At 35.1% G+C, this 21,182-nt stretch overlaps 1 pseudogene across 1 annotated transcript in view; it reads right to left on the minus strand.

The window, feature by feature from the left end:
• The window catches only part of LOC148940178 (NFX1-type zinc finger-containing protein 1-like), a 171,224-nt pseudogene that overhangs the window by 89,160 nt on the left and 60,882 nt on the right, over positions 1–21,182 (minus strand). Inside the window, exons 5-8 of the transcript XR_016143460.1 lie at positions 16,108–16,445; positions 12,882–12,965; positions 11,919–12,190; positions 6,694–6,837 (exon numbers count right to left, since the gene is read on the minus strand). The product of XR_016143460.1 is annotated as an NFX1-type zinc finger-containing protein 1-like (transcript). The remainder of the gene's footprint in view (positions 1–6,693; positions 6,838–11,918; positions 12,191–12,881; positions 12,966–16,107; positions 16,446–21,182) is intronic.

Consider the following 21,182-nt stretch of genomic DNA (forward strand, 5'->3'; position numbering starts at 1 on the left):
AACTGTGGATAATAAATTTGGAAAGATACAAGGGCAAAGGATAACCCTAATAATAACTAGCCCTTTACTTTGAGGATAAAATGGCAAAAAAAATTTGGATTATTATCAAAAAGTTAAAAATAAATATTATCAAACTATTTATCTTTTTGTCATATTATATCCTTCTAAGCTAACTTTAAAAATCGTTAAAAAAATAAGGTGATCCTAATTTTTTTTTTTAACTTGAACGCATTTTGTGCCTAAGCTGGCTATATTACCAACAATCAAAAGACCCTGTTTACAACAAGATTAAGCAACATTAATCCTGTTTTCCATAGCCAAAAAAAACGATTTTGAGCTTACGTTTGACCTCACAAGAACAATATGATTACATAATTTTCATCTTCCTGAAAATTGTCAAATGCTGTTATAAGAGCTTTACCTAATGACTATTTTACACTTCCTCAACCAAAAACGAAAACACTGGTAAAGTTAAAAACAAAATTTTAGGAACGTAAACCATAGAGAAAATGAGACTATTTTTCTATAATTCCACATTCAAAACAATGTGTTTTAGTTCAATTGGTTTATTTTTGTGGCATCTACTCGCCTCTTTAATCAACAAAATATAACATTTGAAATAAAATCTAATTTTTTTTTATAAAATAAGATGATGAATGATGAATGAGGGGGGCCTGGGTTTTTCTCATTTGCCAATTGTTCTTTTCTAAAATAAAGAGTGTAAAATCGGGCAATGTAAGAGATGGATGAAATAATTTGCAGAAAATTGTTTGTAACAATTTCAAACAGTTCGTGGTGACGAACTGTAAGTAAGGAGCGACCCAGCTCAAAGGTAACCGAAACTGTAGAAAACGGAATTTTGATACCAATAAATACATCAAAAGAATCGAATTTTAATGCTAATTTCAAATATATAAGTTTCATCAACTTTAGTACAACCCATCAAAAGTTAAGCGCAAAAATTTAGCTGATTTTCGAAAAAAGGAAGACCCCCTAAAAGTTATAGAACCTTAATGAAAATCACATTATTATATTCAGTGTATCAGAGAACCCTACTGCAGAGGTTTCAAGCTCCTATCTACAAAAATGTGGAATTTTGCATTTTTTGTCAGAAGAAAGATGACGGATGCGTGTTTATTTGTTTGTTTGTTTTTGTTGTTGTTTTTTCCAGTGGTGATCGTATCAACCCAGTGGTCCTAAAATATCGTGGGAGGACTCATTCGAACGAAAACTAAAAGTTCTAGTGCCCTTTTTAAGTGACCAAAAAATGGCGGGCAACTAGGCCCCCTCCCACGCTCATTTTTTCCCAAAGTCACCCGATAAAAATTTTGAGATAGCCATTTTGTTCCGCATGGTCAACAATATGATAACTATCTCTTTTAGGATGACTTAATCCCCCGAAGTCCCCGGGGGAGGGCTGGAAGTTATGAACTTTACCCATTGTTAACATATAGTATTGGTTATTGGGAAGTATACAGACGTTTTCAGGGGGGATATCTTCTGGTAGTGAGGGGGAGTGGGGGGGGTATGTGGGAGGATCTTTCCACGAAGGAAGTTTTCATGGGGGAAGGGGCATTGCTATGAAGGGGGCGCCGGATTTCCCAGCATTATTTCAAAAAAGATAAGAAATTACATATAAAAAAAACAAGTTTTTCAACTGAAAGTAAGGAGCAACATCAAAACTTAAAAGGGCAGAAAACATTACGTAGGCTATATGATTGGGTTCATCCCCTAGTCAATACCTCAGTCTTTAAGCCTAAGAATATTTAGTAAAACGACAGAAAACATTACGTATATGATTGGGTTCACCCCCTAGTCAATACCTCGCTCTTTAAGCCAAAGATTATTCAGTACTTTCATAAGAGCTATTTATTCTAATTAACGGTATTTGTGACTGATGGGTCATTTTTAAAGAATTGGAACAAAATTCGAACTTTAGCTTAAAGAGCAAGGTATTGACTAGGGGACGAACCCTCCAATATACGCATTAAAAATTGAATATAGAAGTTCGTTACGTAAGTCAATTCGGAAGTTATGTATATTTATTACTAATAAAAACTTTCGTAAATAAAATCAAACAGGTTTCGAGAAAGCCATTTAACCAAACAAAAGTAAAATTAATGTTCAAATTTTGTTTTAATTGTTCATGTACGGTGAGCCAAAATCAAAACCTGGATTAATTCGAAAACGTTCAAAAATTAAATAAAAAAACAATTTTTTTTTTAACTGAAAGTAAGGAACGACATTAAAACTTAAAACGAACATAAATTATTCCGTATATGAAACGGGCTGTCCCCTCCTCAACGCCTCGCTCTTGACACTAAACTTTGACTTTCTCACAACTCTATTTTTTTTAAACAATGAAAAACTTTAGTGTAAAGAGCGAGGCGTTGAGGAGGTGACAGCCCCTTTCATATACGGAATTACTTCTGTTCGTTGTAAGTTTTAACGTCGTTCCTTACTTTCAGTTCAAAAACTTGTTTTTTTTTTATAAAAAAAGGTAGATTCTCACAGGGAGAAAATTGAGAAACACTGCAAAAAATATTAGTCAAAATACTTTAAGTTAGTAGAGAAGAGGAGAGGCTTGTGTAAGAAGTATTCGAGTGAAAAATAAAATGAATATAAGGTACGCAATTACAGGATCAAAATAGGAATTAAGGAGGCGTCAAGTTGAGGCCATGGATAAAATTGCTGAAGATCTAGAAGATTATTGCTACATAACTCAAAACTCTGTAAAGAACGACGTCACGTGCTCAAATGAGCCTTCTCCCAGCTTTATGGTTCTATAAGTTTGATACGATTGCCCCTAAGGACATACACCAATTTCTACCATTAAAATTTCTATTAAAGAACAAACTCAAGCCCATAGTAATTGAGGCACTAAAATAAAATTTAAATTTGAAACAAAAAGTCCATCATCATACACATGGCGATACAACACACGTATTTCTTGTCAAGGTAAGATAACACAAACATCTTTTGAAAAGTTGCTTCTCTGGGGTATAATACTATATTTGAGTTGCTTCATTGCCCGATACCCTGCAGTTTCTTCTATACTATTCCAACTAAGAAAAAATCAAAGGATTTTCTCTATGCGTAATATTCCTTGAAAAAAAACAAGAACTGTTTGCAAATTCCTCTTAGATTAACTAAAGTTAATATTAATGATAGACAGTGCAATAGCAGCGTCAAAGAAAAGAGCAAACTGGGCTCTGTGCGTCATTATTTTTTTTTACCAATTCACTTTGTATGGAAGGAGTTGTCATAGAACCTTTGGAAGGGCTCATTTAATTGGAAATTGAAAGTCCAGTACCTTGCGAATACTGAATGTCCATTGGAGAGCAAGCAACCCCTCCTCCCTCCCCTACATCCCCTATTCTCAAAGACTCCCGGAAAAATTTTCAATAACAAATTTATTTAGCACAGTTGAAAGGTCCAATAACTTTGGCCCTGGAGATGACAATCCCCCCTCCCGCAACCCCTGGGGCAAGGGATGTAATTTATGCAATACTCCCTATGTTTACATATTGTAGGCTATTCCTTATTGAAAATATAAACAATGGGCAACTTATATAACTTACACCACTTTCTCCAGGGGCTAAGGGAAGGTGGATTGTCATCCTCAGAGGCACAGTTAATTGACTTTTCAACTATTTTGAACAAGATTTCTTTTCTAAAATTTTACCAGATGTCTTTGGGGGGAGGGTCACACTAAAAAGGGTATGGGAGGGAACTGTCTGAACTCCGACCTTTGAACATCCCCCTCAACATGTCTTTTTGATAAGCTGAATGCAAACAGTATCTTTTGATTTAGTTTAAAATATCCCTCAGTATTTCCCTAAGTTTCACCTTAATACACTTAATCTTTTTGGACAGACCTAGAATCAAATACTCCCCCCTTTTCTAATAATAATTTCTGCATGTAAAAAAAGACACATTGACTGATTTACAGTCCTTGCCCGGGGAGTTGTAGGGGGCTTCCGGAGGTATAGTTATAGTTAGACCCTTTGACTAACGTGGAACTAACGCTCCACGGCCGACTTGGTGCGGAAGGGTTTAAGACCAAGCAGACTCGTCAACCGTCCCAAGATCTATGTGGCTCACATATCATATGTTTGATTCAATTATTATTTCCACAAAGCATTTTATTTTTTATTTCCTAATTTGAACATACTATACTATCTTCAATTTCCAATCTTTTTTTGTATCAAACAGTTCATGGTGACGAACTGTAAGTAAGGAGCGACCCGGCTCAATAGTAACCGAAACTCTAAAAAAGGGGATTTTGATACCACAAAATACATCAAAAGAATTAGATTTTAATGCTGATTTCAAATATATAAGTTTTATAAAGTTTAGTTCTACCCATCAAAAGTTAAGCACCTTAAAAAATTTGGTTGATTTTCAAAAAAAGAGAGAAAGACCCCTTAAAAGTTATAGAACCTTAATGTAAATCACACCATCAGATTCAGCGGACCAGCTAACCCTACTATGGAAGGTTTAAGCTCCTATATACAAAAATGTAGAATTTTGTAGTTTTAGCCTGAAGAAAGATCACGGTTGTATGTTTATTTGTTTTTTGTTTTTTTTTTTTTTTTCAGGGGGTGATCTTATCGACCCAGTTGTCCTAGAATATCGTGGGAGGGTTCATTGGAATGGAAATTAAAAGTTCTAGTACCCTTTTTAAGTGACCAAAAAATGGATGGCACCTAGAACCCCTCCCACGCTCTTTTTTTTCTGAAAGTCACCAGATTAAAATTTTGAGATAGCCAATTTGTTCATCATGGTCGAAAATATGATAACTATGTCTTTTAGGATGACTTAATCACCCAAAGACCCCGGGAGGAGGGCTGAAAGTTATGAACTTTATCCAATGTTAACATATAGTAGTGGTTATTGGGAAGTATACAGACGTTTTCAGGGAGATTTCTTCTGGTAGTGGGAGGGGGGATGGGTTGGGGGTTATGTAGGAAGATCTTTACAAGGAGGAAGTTTTCATGTGGGAAGGGACATTGCGATGAAGGGGGCGCCAGATTTCCCAGCATTATCTTAAAAAAAAGATAAGAAATTAAATTAAAAAAAACAAGTTTTTCAACGGAAAGTAAGGAGCCACACCAAAACTTAAAACGAACAGAAAATACTACGTATATGATTGGGTTCACCCCCTAGTTAATACCTCACCCTTTAAGCCAAAGATTTTTTAGTATTTTCATAAGAGCTATTTATTCTAATTAACGGCCTTTGTGATTAAGGAGTCATTTTTAAAGAATTGGAACAAAATTCGAACTTTAGCGTAAAGAGCGTGGTATTGAATAGGGGGCGAACCCCCTAATATACGTATTAAAAATGTATGAATATACAAATTCGTTACGTAAGTTACGTATATTTATTACTAATAAAAACGTTTGTAAATAAAATTAAACAACGTTCGAGAAAGCCATTTATCCAAATAAAAGAATAATTCATATGCAAATTTGGTGTTGATTATTTATGTACGGTGAGCCAAAATAAAAACCTGCATTCGTTCAAAAACGTTCAAAAATTAAATAAAAAAAACAAGTCTTTTCAACTGAAAGTAAGGAGCGACAATAAAACTTAGGACGAACAGAAATTATTCAGTATATGAAAGGGGCTGTCCCCTCCTCAACGCCTCGCTCTTTACGCTAAAGTTTGACTTTCCAACAACTCTATTTTTTTAAACAATAAAAACTTTAGCCCAGCGAGCGAGGCATTAAGGAGGGGACAGCCTCTTTCATATACGGAATAATTTCTGTTCGTTTTAAGTTTTAACGTCACTCCTTACTTTCGGTTTAAAAAAACATTTTTTTATTATTTAATACTTAATAAGACAAACGTCACAAAAATAATATTTTTTTTTATTATCAAGACAATTAATTTATTATTAATTTTTATTTTTTTATTATTAAGACAAAGGTCACAAAAGGATTAATCAACTTTACCAAGGTTCTTCTGTAAATTTAGAAGCTGATTATTTTTTACATATATATATTATTCCGAGTGCTCACGACTCTGAACTGAAAAATATGATAGCAAAAACTAATATTAGAATACCAAAAAATATCATAAGACATGCCGAATCTGAAATACAAGTAAAACCATGAAGCGATCAAATTTGAGTGAAAGATTGTTCTTTTTCTTACAACTTTTACCAGCAGTCCCCTCTCCGTGGCTGCAACCCTAGTTGCAGGTAAAAAATTTAACATATTGTTTATTTGTTTTCTATTGACACCTTACTAGTGCCCACCTTATTTGAATGCCCAAAACAACCTTTAAATAGTCATATGTGATTCACATTTTAGTGATATATAAATATATGAATATATAATTGCAATCTAATAATAACAAATATATAATATATAATAATATACAATGTATAATATATAATAAATGAAATAATATATAAATGAAAGTATGATATATAATAATAAATATATAAATATATAACAATAGATTATATTAAATGTATAAATATAGAATTGCAATCTAAACAAAATTTAAAATGTTCTAGTTCTTATTCATGTCATAACCGATTTGTTCAACAGCGCTTAAACAAACACAAGGATGATTTTGTTTCTTGCAGAGCCTGTATGCCTCCGTTTATTTAAACACTAGAAATTTGCTTCAATTCCTTTTAAGTAGAAATAAAATCATATATAAGGAAAAATAACACACCTGCATCAGGAAATGCAACTGTCCCGAATAGGTTGTAAGTATCGTTATCTGACTAGGCAAATATCCTTGTTGAATAAGGTACCTTGAAAGGCCTAGCGCAATTTCAGCTTCGTGTGGATTCAAGTGAGATTGCGCCTCGGTTTCCTATAAAAAAAAATGTAAAGTTAGAATAAGAATATCAGGGGTGCTACAAAAAACAATATCTGTAGCAAGACTAAAAGTCCCATATTTAGGCAGAGAGGAAAGAGGCTGGTCGAAGGATTGACCAGATTACAGAAACCATATAATTATACGGAACTCGAATTGTGGCATCGGATTTCTGTTCAAACTAGGCTTCCGTCTTCTACTGCGAAAGTCCTTATTAAGAAGCACTATGGACTTGTGAAAGGTATTGAGAACGATTTTGACCTTGCTCTATTCGATTTTGAATGCCCAGGAGTACTCGAAGCCACCCGTCTCGGAAACTCTAACTCCATCAAAATCAGTTTTGGTGACGCACGGTCACTGGAGCTTGCTCTTAATGATAGTATTCGAGTGGAGTACGAAAACATTCGAGTCACATTATTCCGTGACCTCCCAAGATGATGCAACAATTGCCAATCACCAAGTTATCTTCCAGCTGTTTGCAAAAACCCATTGAAGAAATGCTCTCGACTAGTAGGTTCACATGAGTCTACATGTGACTACCCTTGTCAGTTACAAGCTAAGTGCGCGAATTGTGTTGAACCTCATTTTTCGTTTAGCCTTCGGTGTCCCATATTACGTAACCTAGTTCACGGTAAAAAGAAGAACCCCAGTTCTAAATGAATAGACTGACATTATCTATAGTCTCATATAACACAAATAGCACTAAGGATAAAGACAATACTATCGATTCTATGTTCTCACATTATGATATCGTTTTCCTCCAGGAGAACCTGCTTACGACTTCTTCGGTGAATTTCCTCCGGCGTAGTAAAAACCACGTTTGTTTCATCACGAATGCTAAAAGAACGAAAGGCCGACCCTCTGGTGGTATTGCCTGTCTAATGGATCTAAAGCTTTCAGTTTTATCCCCAGCACGATAGTATTCAAATAATAATCTTTTGGCAGTTCGACTTGGAAACACTGTGCTGATTAAATCCTATCCTCCATGTAATACAATTACTGTTGTTTCTCTAAATAGTTACGTCAAAGCTAGTAAGCAACTTCACCACCTATGAACAAACTTCCAATCGGTACCGACAACATAAGTTTATATAATCCTAAACGCTGGTTTGAGAGGCAAATTGGGAAAAAGCAAATTGGTGTCTTTTCCTAACGACACTTGTGTCACTTCTATATTCGGTCCGAGTGCCCTTTCATCTCTTGCAACTCAGTACTATGAGCCATAATAAAAAGCTGGACCTGAATGTCTACTAATGTAAAATTATATCATGTATGATGCAAGCTGAAGCTATCGCAGTGCCTCTTGATCGATGTCGAGTGAATACTAGCAAAGCGATCTGGAATCGTGCCCCCGACCTTGAATCGATAAAAAATAAAGCGAAGTTTTGGCTTCGCATTTGGGTAGCCTGTGGTAGACCTTCCTCCGGTAAAGTATCCGATATAAAACAGAAAACCAAATCTGCTCTTAAAAGCAGCTTCGAAAAAAACAATTGTGTCCTAAAATTTTCCCCAAAATCGGAGAGAGTGGAATCAAGTGCTGGACAGCTCCAAATTCGAAGATGAGAATGTCAAGCGTAACATATCTCCTTCACGGCGGGTTTCACATTATTCAAAGATTTTTTTCGAGCGTAAATTTCTCAGTGCATGCGGTTTATTCGAAATTACTTAACACATGTCTGCCAAATTCTCTTTTACAGGGAAATGTTATCCCAATTTCTTACGATCTTGTAGTCAAGTCAGTTAAGCGTCTTAAATCGAAATCTATTAATATCGATGGTATTTGCGCCCAAAATGTAGTTCCTGATTCAAAAGACCTAATGTTCCATTTGCAGTTGCTTTTTCAGATGTGTTTGTGTATTTTCATTGTACCAGATATCTTCCTTTGTGGATCGGTTGCATCTATTTAGAAGCGTGGAAAGAATGCTGGAGATTGCAGCTCGTACCACCCTATCACTGTCACGTGTGCATTTAGTAAGATCATTAAAGTTATCAAACATTTTGCAGTAGGCTGCATAAGTTGCATCTAAACATGGCCAGTTGTAGACAGAGAAAAGCCAAGACAGAGAGTCCAAGTATTTGAGAGGCAAATGTTGCATGACTCTCTTATTGGACACATACTTGTTTGTTAGTTTTGTCCGTCTTCTTCCGTCTGTGACTAGATGCGATTTGTGGCAAAAATCAGTTCGGTTTTGCTCGAGGAGTTAGGTGTGCCCATGTTCATAGGGTACTCACAAGTGTATTTCGCCAGGCTGCCGATAAAAATGAGCAGATTCATCTTTGTTCGCTAGACGTATCTAGAGCTTTTGACAGCATTATCCATAGTCAACTCTTTATTCGCTTTTTTAAAATTTTTTTCAACACTTCCGTTATTTTTGTTTTGAGGTATTAGTATAATAATGCCTATTTGACGTTAAAATTGAACGGGATTGATGTACAAGAGAATATTCGTGTTCGATACGGAGTACGCCAAGGACGCGTATTATCCCCTTATGTTTTTAAGCTTTGTATTGCTAGATTGCTCTTTAAGATAGCTGATACTTGCTTTCTTGGTTTTTCTGTATCGTATATTGCTTACACGGATGACATCCTACTTATAAGTAGAATCAAATATTCTTTGTCTAAGACGGTGGATAATGTGAGAAAAGGTTTTTTAGATATTGGTCTTAATTTAAATGTTGAAAAGTGTGAGTATCTTTGTGTTCAACGGTAATGCTACGAATACTCCTTTGAAACGTAGTTATTCTTCTATATGTTCAGTGGATAGCCCACTTTAGTTTATTATTATTCTTTGTTATAATATGTTTTGTTTTCGTCAGTCAGCTTTTAGGGACTCATGCGCCAAAATTAGATGTGGGTATTCCAAGATTGTTGCAAATCAGTCGAACTACGATCGCAAGGCTTTAGTGTCGCTGTACTCAGTTTTCAGTGACAATGCTATTTTGTACCTATCAGGTATTTATATTTTGCTTAGGAAGAATGACCTATCTAAATTAAGGAAATGCTATCATCGGTATGGCAAATTTTTGTTGTATAATCCGTTGTCATTTCGCAATCGCCGTATTATCAGAAAGTATAACGCGTCTGATATAACTAAAAAAACTTAATGATTTACATATAAACTGTCTGCAAATGCCTGTGAAAAACTGTCTCCTCACCATGGTCTCATTCGTTTGTTTCGTTGATTTTTCTTTTTATTTGTCTATCTATACTTTATGTGCTGTGTGTTTATTTTTTATTTCCTTTTTCACTTTACTCCACTATTTTTCACATTGTTTGTGCAGTGGGTTATAAATAAATTATTATTATTATTATTATTGTACTTTCACCCCTGCTTTATAAATTTTCGCAAGGACTGGGTTCTAAAGACCAATCTTCTGAGGGGTGTGAGGTGACATCTTCCTTCAAGCGTGCAGGTACTGTAATATCATGGGTAGATTTAATCATTAATGGATCAGTTTTAAAAAGTTGTTAGGAGAAACATGATCTTTTTATTTACCTATTTTTTTCACAAAGACTTATTATGTGGAATTAATTGCAATAAATTGTAAGCTAAGATAACAAGCTCTTATCTTTTACTTTTTTCTAAGATTCGGCACAATGTCAACACCTGTAGGGTTTTCCTGAATTGTTGATAATTATTTTTTTTCCGTAATACTATTGAAATCGCAATAATTACGAAAGGTATAGAAATGAATTATCGAAAAAAGCTGAAACTTTTTTTTTGCCTTTCCCTTTTTTGTTTTACCCTTTCTTCTTCTTTTTTCTTCTCTTAATCCCCCTTTACTCTTCTCAGCGATACGGGTTTTAATTAAAATCAATTATTAAAAATCAGTTGCATTTCAGTTTTACAAATTTTTTGGCCAAATGACTTAAGTCGAATCATTGCTCCATCTTATAAAACATTTTAAAGAATATTAAGAACATTACCCCCGCCTCACCCTTTTGTAAAGTTTCCTTCCCCTGAAAGAGCCTAATTTTGTTCTTGCTTTGCTTGTAGGTTACAGAAATAAGAAAAACTTGAAAAGACTACAAGACATTATACCATTGCTAAATTAAAAACAAATAATTTTTGTTTTTTCTCTTTAAAATTATTTTGAGGCTTTCTCTTGAAGGCATTGACCTGTCTTTTATATAGAGATGACCTCCTACTTTTAAGCTCATCTCTATTAGATTTACAAGAGAAATTCTCCCAAACCATTGAGCTATATAATAGTATCGGCCTACAGGTAAACCCTACAATAACGGAGTTTCTTGTATACTCTAGTCATGAGCAGCAATGCAATCCTTATATTCGTACACCATCGGGAGAACTTATCCGTCGTAGTAACTGGTTGGGATACCTGGGAGTTGAATACGGCTGCGACTCAAGGATGATGCTTGGACTTATTTGCCAAAATGTTTACAAAAATTTATGCTCCTGGTACGGAAAACCAGTCATACTGAAGAATGCTGAAAATCACCGTATTCTGAGTCGCCTATTTAATGCGCTTGTAACACCTCATATTTTGTACATTTCTGCATTTTGGGAAATGCTTACTATCAGTGAAAGACGGAAAACCCGCAGCAGCTATTATAAGTCGGCTAAGTACCTGGTTAGGTTTCCGTCTTGGCATTCAAATCCTGAACTTAGCCGAAGATATTCTGTCATAGATCCGTACACCAAGTATGTACAAATCGAACAATGTGCGTATAAACGAGCTTTAGGTCATTTGAACGAGTCTCCGGTAACTCGTTTTTCATTTATGTAGTTCATCTCGTGAAGAGATATTTTGTATTTATTAGAAGTGTGCTTTTTTTCCTTCCCTTTGTTTGTTTGCTTATTAGTGTTTTTTTTCTTTATTAGTGATTTTTCTTTATTATTTTTTTTCTTTCAGTGTTTTTTTCTTATTAGTGCTTATCTTTAATATTTGTCTTGTATTTCTTTTCATTACTACACTTGTGATTTTGTATCTTTAAAGTGGGCAATAAAACACATGTCCTCCAAACTCCTCTCATGGGGGAGGAGGCTCCCATCCAGAACTGTGTACATATATGAGAACAAAGTAGGCCTATATTATTTAGAATAGGCCTGTACAAACCTCTGTTTCTGGGACAGAATGAGTTAAAAAAAAGACATTCTGTTTCATTCCCTTAATGTTTGGGTAGTCTAACACCGATGGGTGATTTTCCAGGCTGGGATAAATAGATGGCACAATTAAACGAGCGATATCAGGTCTCATCCGGTGTTGTACCGTAAGAGAAGATTTTTGGGCACCAAGTCGTATCATGCGCTCGAAAAAAGAGACATCTAAATTGTAGTCTTTGGCTAGATGATATACAGCTGTAGTTGGTCGCAACTGTTGATGATCACCTGAAACAAGAAGCCGGGATTGGAGTAAAGGAGGAAGTTAATACTAGCTTAGAAAAGAAAAGAAACACATTCCTATCAAGTTAATTCTGAAACAGTACGAGGAATGTTTATTTTAATTATATCACTAGTCTTTATTTTTCTGTGATAATAAGTTTAGTTACTATGAACCTCACAATATGATTGTGAAGCAATGGCCATAAGATGACTATAGGGCGAACAACAAATCATTTCCATAATCATTTCAAGTAGCAATTTTTTTTTTCGAAATTTGTTTGAAGCTATCGTCCAATATTTATTTTAACACATATATTCACATTTCCTCTCATTGAACCTCAGCAAAAACAAAGAAGTAAAAACGGAAAACTTATTAAATTGTGAGGCCAGTAATCTTACTCAGTGAAGACTTTTCCCAATTTTGTCGTTAACACTTTTTCTCTCTTACATGGGAGAGAGTACCGGATTGGGCGTGTAAACATTCCACTTTTTTATGTTTCGAGTTCCGTTAAATAGAAAATTTCTATCCGTCCCTCATTTTTCAAAATATGTTTAGTACGGAAAAGCAACCTTATTCGTGCGTTGTTTTTTTCTGGAACTATATTGATTCTACTTATGTTATTATTATTGTTTTTTTTTTGTTGTTTTAGCTACGTTTAACCGCTAGCACAGAATCTCATTTAGAAGATTAACTTACCAATAAGTATTAACTGCTCACAAGCGGAGGTCATTGAGACAAGCGTATGCGCTTCGAGGATTTCTGCTGCTTCTTCCATCATTACTGGAAAAGACAAGTAAAAATTGAAGAGCTGTAGAATAATTTAACCTAATTTTTAATATATGTGTTGCGGTTAGCCCAGCTTGATCAAATCTCAGGCCACAAAAGCCAATTGCCTCCACACCCCAGGCAGTTTAGCTTGCAGTCACGCCTTTAACCCTCACCCGAAGCCAGGACTTAAAAATGCCTTAGCAACACCAAGAATCGAAACCGAATCCCGACGGACATAGGATTGCAAGTCCAGTATTTCATCCACTCGGCTAAAGATGACTCTAGAATAGTAATTACATTAATAGGATCCCATATAACTTGAGATAAAAGATAGTCCATTAACCTTTATCAGGTAGTTCATTTGGGCCTGCTCCAAATTAAAAAACTGTAGAGTAGTAGTTACACCCTATAAATTGTCATAGATCTGCATACCACAAATTCATATTTGTATTTAATTTTTTTTAATCTGTTACGTTCTACTATAGTACAGTCATTTATCCTAAGTTATATGGTCTCATATCACCTGTGTTATAGAATAGTCCAGTAATGTTTATTCTAGATCTCTTCCAAATTTTGTTCAACAGTTCTAGAATGCACATAAAAATTAATCAGCTTCACATCCCATACTGATAACCCAAAACATTGTTTTAGAAATTCAATAGGTGGTACAGCTGCTGGTGAAGTTGAAATTTTCTTATCGATGGTTCTGGTAAGACGAACATGATTCTGATATCACAAGTTTCAAATTTTAACTATTTTTCTAAGCAAGAAAAAATGACAGAACCCATTTGAGGTAAACTTTCTGGATATTATAGGAACCAAATAAGATAGAAATAAACAGATCTTTGAAGGAGAAGCTTCGTTTTCTTTTGTCCCGTAGTGGCGCAGTGGAATTGATCTCAGCTTGGTAATACGAGACTTAGAGTTTGAACTCAGCTGTAGCAACACACTGCAGGGCCGACGCAAGGACCTTAGAAGTCTACGAACCATCTTTAATCTAATAGATACACCCAATTCTTGAACACTTTGACACTTCAGTACTCTTATCAGAAACAAAGGGGGGGGGGAGTTTAGTCATATCTCTCTATTCTAAGTTCACAACTGCGACATTAGATTTTTACTGTAATTTATATAAATACCGGGGCTATCATTGTCATTTGAAGAGTTTTAGTTGTTTTATGGAGCATATTTCTTTTGAATAGTAAAACTTCCGCTTTTACAAGGTGACCAAACAATAACTCTAGCAATTTACTCTGTAAAACTGCATTAATCATGTCGTAATGGTTATTGCATTGAGTAGATTACGATCTTTAGAAGAATGCCTAATTGAAGAGAAAGAAGACGCGTCCTTCCCAGGCAACTGGTGAGGAATCTGGATGCTTTCCAAACCAGGCAAATTGCTGGCGCACATTTTACTGCAGAGAATCAGCTCGCAGCTCGACAGACACCTTCGCGACGAACAACATGGATTCAGACCGAACCGTTCATGTGCAGACCTGATATTTACTCTACGGCTACTGACGGAAGATAGCAGTGAATGGCGATCCAATATCTATATGATATTCATTGATTTTGAGAAGTCATTTTGACTCATTGAGGACTCAGTAGATCGCCTAAGTCTGTGGAAGATCTTACTGCATTATGGAATCCCTGAAAAGATAGTTCCGCTGATCATTGCGTTTTATGAAGATAGCGAGTTCTGTGTAAAGACACCAGATGACCAAACTCGTTTCTTCCGCATTCTGCCAGGAGTTAAGCAAGGTTGCGTCTTGTCACCGCTACTTTCGTAATCGTCATTGATTACACATTCCGAAGTACAAGCACAGACGGAATCCAGCTGAATCCATAAACACGCCTCAGTGATGTAGACTTCGGTGACGACATCGCCGTCCTAGAATCATGCAAGCAAAGACTCAAAGAACTCCTTGACAAAGTGAGGGAGAGAGGTGGCCAGGTCGGCCTGAAAATAAATAATGAGAAAACAAAATGCATGGCTACCACAGATTCACCCCAGAGCATCACTTGCGGAGACCAACATATAGAGCAAGTCGTCCATTTCAAATACTTGGGAAGCATAATAGAAAGCACCGGATCGACCACAAAAGAAGTGCTCACAAGAATCGGTCAAGCCAATGGGGCCTTCAATAGATTACGGAAGGTATGGCGGTCCCAAAGCTTATCTATATGGCTAAAGCTACGATTCTTCAATAGCAATGTTAAAAATTCATGTGGGTAATAAAATCAATAGCTGATTCTATTAGCGAATGTTGCTAAAAGACGTTTAACCACAGTGTCTATTTAATTACAGGGTGTGAAAGAGCGACTTGCAAAACACAAAAAGATAAAACATAATAAATTACTAAAATTTGTTGAAATTTCTAATTTCAAGAATAACATAATCACATTCTTCTGTAAAGATTCGATTGAAGGGAGAGCTTGCAGAACAATAGAATTTGAGGAAGAATGCATAATACAGCCAGCAATCAAAATTGGAAAACTATATAAAAAAAACCACCAATGCAATTTTAAAGTAGAAACAAATAAAGAGATAAATAGGATTAAGCACAAACAATAAAACACAAAAAACAGCGTTTTGTTACAAAAAATTTTATTTTTTTTTTTTTACCAAAACTGCACCATGAAGCCTACTAACACGGCTTAAAATTTACATACATAGAAGCAGGCTACACATAGAAACTTCAAACCTTTGCAGTAAAAGTATCTCTGGCCTTTTATACTGATGGAGAAAAATAAAAATTGAATTTTACAACTCTATCCCTCCTGATGTCCCTCTATCTCTCTTCGCGAAGGTAGTTTCTGGGCGGGTCTTTCCGTAGTTTTTGTCGCGTATTTTTTCTCCCTCTTTTCCTATAGTTTCTCCTATTGTTTTTGTTAGTTTTTTTCACCTATTTGATCTGATTTTTGCCATTTTCCAGTTGATAGTTAATAGGTTGTTTTAATTTACTGAGTCATTTTCGTGTGCGTTGTCAGTTTGTAGTTGCATAAATGTTTAATGAATCCCTCCACAAGTTTGCTTCTGGGAACCCGGTTATTTTCTTTTCCGCTCGTTTTGTTTTTGTTCGTGTTATAGTAACTATAATTTGAAATGAAGATGATGATGATAATGAACATAAAAATTCATATAATTACTTACCTATTTTTGGAGATAAGTGTCTTATCAGTTTGTCATATTTTGCACAGCCAGATGTTGTTGCTGCTACAATATCCATCTTTTTGCAATAAGAAGCATCTTCCTCGGTTGCAAAATCATCAACTTGGTCTTTTAATGTTCTATATTCTTTCTCCATAACTTCTCTTTCATCTGTAAGCTGTCTGACCACCTTTTGCTGCCATCTACCGTAAACTAACCATCTTTGATACATATCAAGTGACCAGGGATTTTTGAAGTTTATAAGCTGTTCTGTATTTTCCTTTTGTAATGATGGCAGCAATGCTAAGAGTTTTAAAATAAGTTCTTCGGTCTTTTCAGCACTGAAAAAAAAATTCAAGGACTAAATTCAGTCCAATGAGCTAACGTTAAGTAAGGAAGCATGATCAAGCATCCATGAAAGGGGGTGGGGTGCAAGGGGCGTCAGCTTGCACTGACTGAATGACGCTGCCTTATATCTTTATACTTTTGTTACAACTAGACCCCAACGCCGTGCCGATAAGGGAAGTCGGCCGTGGCAGGGATAAAGAAAAGCAGCAGCAGCGCGCTGCTGATGCAATCATTGTTGACCGCAAATATTTTTGTTTTGATCAGTCTTTCTCAAATCCCAGCTTTAATTTACTTCAGATTTGGGCCTTTCCACGAGTTATGAACTTCGCGAGTCTTTGGCTGGACGCTTGTGATTTTCGTTATTCATTAAGACAAATAGAAATCTGGTAGAAACGAAATGGCTGTTGGAATTTCAGAGTCCTTGCATAATAGTTGAAATACTTAACAGCTATGTATTCCAAACAATTAATTGACAAAATTAGTAGTTTTCTTTTCGTCGAGTAACCGTCATCATCGAAAAGAATTGTCACCATTTACATCACAGCTGGGTTGGAAGGAAAATCATTCACCTTAGCTTTCATACCATTAAATATCCAGAAGAGATTTAGAACACGCATCTGTCTTAAATTGGATATTTTATTAACCAGTAAGCTTTTCAATAATAATAATAATAATAATAATAATAATAGTTATTTATTTTTAACCCACATCATATACAAAAATGATAATTGAGGAGTATATCGAAAAAAGTAGATAAAACACTACATACATGAGTACATAAAACTTAAAACTTCACAAGAGTGAATTCTAGTCTCAAAGGACTAAAATTCCGAGTGAATTGCCTAGCGCATCATGGCTACCTGATTTAACCTAGGAATGGGCTATTGAATCGTTTATTTATGTGTGATGTCATGCTATTAAAAGATTAACTTGCTCATATCTGAAATTATGTCTGATATATCGAGCGTGCTCTCGTCTGATGAAAAGCAATATATGTATTCGCCTGTTTTGAATTTTATTCAAGTAAACGTTGAAGCAGGCATTGAGGATGAAATAGCTATAAAACATGCTGCTGACTTTTTCGACATTTCCAGTGTGTGTGCTGCTAAGAAATCTCTCTGCCTCTGTTTCTCCGTCTGTGTCTTGCCCGAAGCGCACAGGCCTAAAAGCTTTAGTTAACCATCTCAGGGATATTATTAAGATTTTCCTAAAATGTGATTCTGATACATTACAAACTCCTATTTACATGATTTGAATCCCTACTGAAGTTCCTGTTATACCAGCAATAGCCTATTCCCGTTTAGCTACTAAAGTAAATAATATTCAACAAACTCTTGAAGTTATAAATGGAAAGTTAACACCTTATGAGCTAAATTTCTGACGAATTGCTCCGGCTAGTGGTGCCCCTGATGATTTCGCCACCGTTATTATCTCAAATGTGCCTCCAAATGTGAATAATCCAGCTAAACGTAAAGAATTAATCGACAAAATTCAGAAGCGTGAATCTGCTGTCAACTTACGATCTGTGGGTGATAAACTAGTTGTGAAAATTGATCTTATGGCTGCGAAAGACTTCTGCAAATCCGTCTCGTCTGTTCTTAATAATGCGAAGGCAAAATTGATTGGAAAGAAGTTCTATGGTCTCATTAGAGGAATTGAGCATGATTATGATTTATCGAATATATTTGATTGTGATATAGTCAAAGATGCCACTAGAGTTGGTAATTCTAAGACCGTTAAGCTCGCTTTTCGGGACAACGCTGCACTTAAATATGGGCATACATTTGGATTGAAAATTGATTACGAGTTTCTACGTGTTGTTGAGCTCAAAGCTATTCCTCACTGCTGCCACAAGTGCCGGTCTCCTGACCACTTTGTAGCTATCGGCAAGAGTCGTTTTATAAAATGTGCAAGATGTTTGGGTCCTCATGAATCACCCAAAGACTCGCCATAACACCTGCTCCCCATATGTGCCAATTGTGCTGGTGATCATGCATCTTATAACCTTAAATGTCCTAAGCTTCGTGATCATGCATCTTATAGCGTTAAATGCCCTAAGCTTCATGAAATTGTAGCAAAATCTGATCAGAAATAAATTGAAAATCCACCAGTATATGCTAGATAAGATAAGATATTTATTTCAAAAAATGACTATCACAAGCCCCGAAGGGCCGAATTCGCATTTTAGGGTCATATAATAAAAAAAAGACATAGAAATATCACCACAACCAAAAAACTGGATAAATAATGTCATAAGCAAAAATATCAGAAAGGCAAAGCTATTAGTTAGTATAAAAAACAAAAAGTGTAAAATGTAAGAAAGTTAAAAAGGCAAAGACTAAAACAAAACCAAAAAAAAAAAATTGAGATAAAAATAGTGTGAAAAAGGTTTAAAAGAGAGTATATAAAAAGGGGAGGGAACGGAAGAGCCAAACGGACACCAGCATGGGTATCACCAGTACAAAAAAAAAAAAAAAAAGGGTTTATTTGATCAGTAATGAAGAGGACAAAGGTTTTTTTCATATCTAGAGGTTAAACAACGGATGGAGGACAAGATAGGGATGGGTTCAGAAACAGTACGTGGCTGGCGGTGTCTGGATGGGGAGTGTCTTTTGGGAAAAATGTTTTCCGTGCGAGGGTTTATTATTGCATTTTTTGCAAAACGGAGGCACAGCGTTCCTCTGCTGTGCTCAAGAGTTTCCAGCTTGGCCTTTTTTAAAAGGAGTGACTCTGGTACAAAAGTTTCTTTAAAAATTATTCTTAGGGTTCTTTTTTGAATAGATTAAATTTTATCTGATTCATTACGGGAGATACCAGGATTCCAAACTGGACAAGCATATTAGAGATGCGGGCGGACAAAGGAAGTATAAATCCTTAAAGAATGGGATGGGGGACGTTAAACTTATTCAAGAGCTTAAGGAGACACATTGACGCATTTGTTCTATGGGCAATATCTTTCACGTAGATATCCCGCTTTAAATTGGAGGAAATTGTAACCTCAAGTAATTTAAAGTAAAACACAGAAATATCTGGGGGGATAGGGTCAAGGAAGGTGGGAATAGATTTCAAGAAATTTATCGTCATTATATTTGATTTAGTGCTCTTTTAATATTAATGAAACCAAGGACAAAGATATTTGCATTGACAGTTTGTTGAGCTCTTTTGAAATAGTGTTACTTCAAGAACATTTGTTGACCGGTGTCAGCGTTAATTTTTTGTGTAGAAGTTCAGATCATATCGTATTTACCACAAATACACGGAGTACACGTGGTCGACCCTCAGGAGGTCTGGCGTGTATCATCAAGCGTCAACTCTGCCAGTTTCCCCCTAAGTGTTACGGCTTTGATAATCGTTATCTCACGATCAGATTTGGCAATACTGTTTTAATTAACGTTTACCTGTCGCATAACAAGAACAATATGCTTTTTTTTACTGCATTTACTAAGACCTTTGTCAACTTGAAGAATTTAATCAATGGGATGTGTGTGAATGGATACGATTGGTTATTAATTGGTGATTTGAATTCTGAAAGCTTCTATATTATTTTATGTTTTCAATAAAGCGCTAGATTTCTTTAATCCTACAAACATAGTGAAATATAATTAGTTCGTTTATTTGTACTAGGTTTATTGATATATGTTAGATAGACCGTGAAGTAATAATATTTGTTCGTTTTAATTTTCAACTTTGCTCTTATCTTCCCTCAGAAGAACTTTTTTATTATCATTAATTTTGATATAATACGCCGTAAATTATTGCTTGTATTGCATGAGTACCAATGAGCTGATATCTGGAACCATTATAATCAGAAATATTTGATTCTGTATTTTCTCACTAAACGGGATACGTGTTTTTTGTCTTTTATTATCATTTATTCATTTTTATTACTATGAGTGATTATATTAATCTACTTTACTTTAAAAAATATAATTTTTTTTACTTTTATAACTTTAATAAATCAAATAAGATTAACATTTTGATTAATAACTATCAGTATATGTATATTAAACTGATAATAGACATTCATTTGTATTTTTTCAGTAAAGTGCAAATTTTGTTCTGGCCTTGGGAAGGCATGGGAGTTTTGCGCCCAACTAATATTAATTTACGCTCGTTTTGAGTTTGACTCGGATATTTATTGTAATTTCTGTTCGTTTTGGGTTTCATTTGTTATCGATGCTGATTTGTGGTAGTTTCACGCTTGGTAGATTATTTGATTTTATTTTTGCTCATTTTTTGTTTAACGGAGTTCTTTTTTCTTTGAAAAACTGATTTTGTGGAAAAAGTTTTTTTTAATTAATTTCTGTTCGTTTTATATTGACATAGTCTTTTCAGGGAAAAAGAAAACAATATTTTAAATCTTTTTGTTTTTTGAAGACTTAATTTGGCCTGCTATCTGTATGCTGGAGAAAATGTTCATCAATGTTTAACAACATACACCCTTTTAAAAATCTGGACACAAATAGTACTGTTTAATTTAGTTTCATACCTCCTCTAGCTGACCTGAAATGGATAATTTGATACCATTCGCAAAAAAATTTGTTTACTTTCTTTGATAGCTTTGATACACTTACGCTATTTTGATTTGGTTAAATTTTAAGAGCAGCAGTAGCCCCGAAAGTTTAAAAATAATACCCTCAGTCGCTCTTGGGATACTGCAGAGATACCTTATTGGGAATTACCATTACCAGAGTGCATTTTGATTTAATCTTGAGGCGACATTTAGTTTT

This window comes from Artemia sp. Qi Xiang Cuo, chromosome 20, assembly GCF_049724085.1.
Source record: "Artemia sp. Qi Xiang Cuo chromosome 20, ASM4972408v1, whole genome shotgun sequence".
Classification (NCBI taxonomy): Eukaryota; Metazoa; Arthropoda; class Branchiopoda; order Anostraca; family Artemiidae; genus Artemia; species Artemia sp. Qi Xiang Cuo.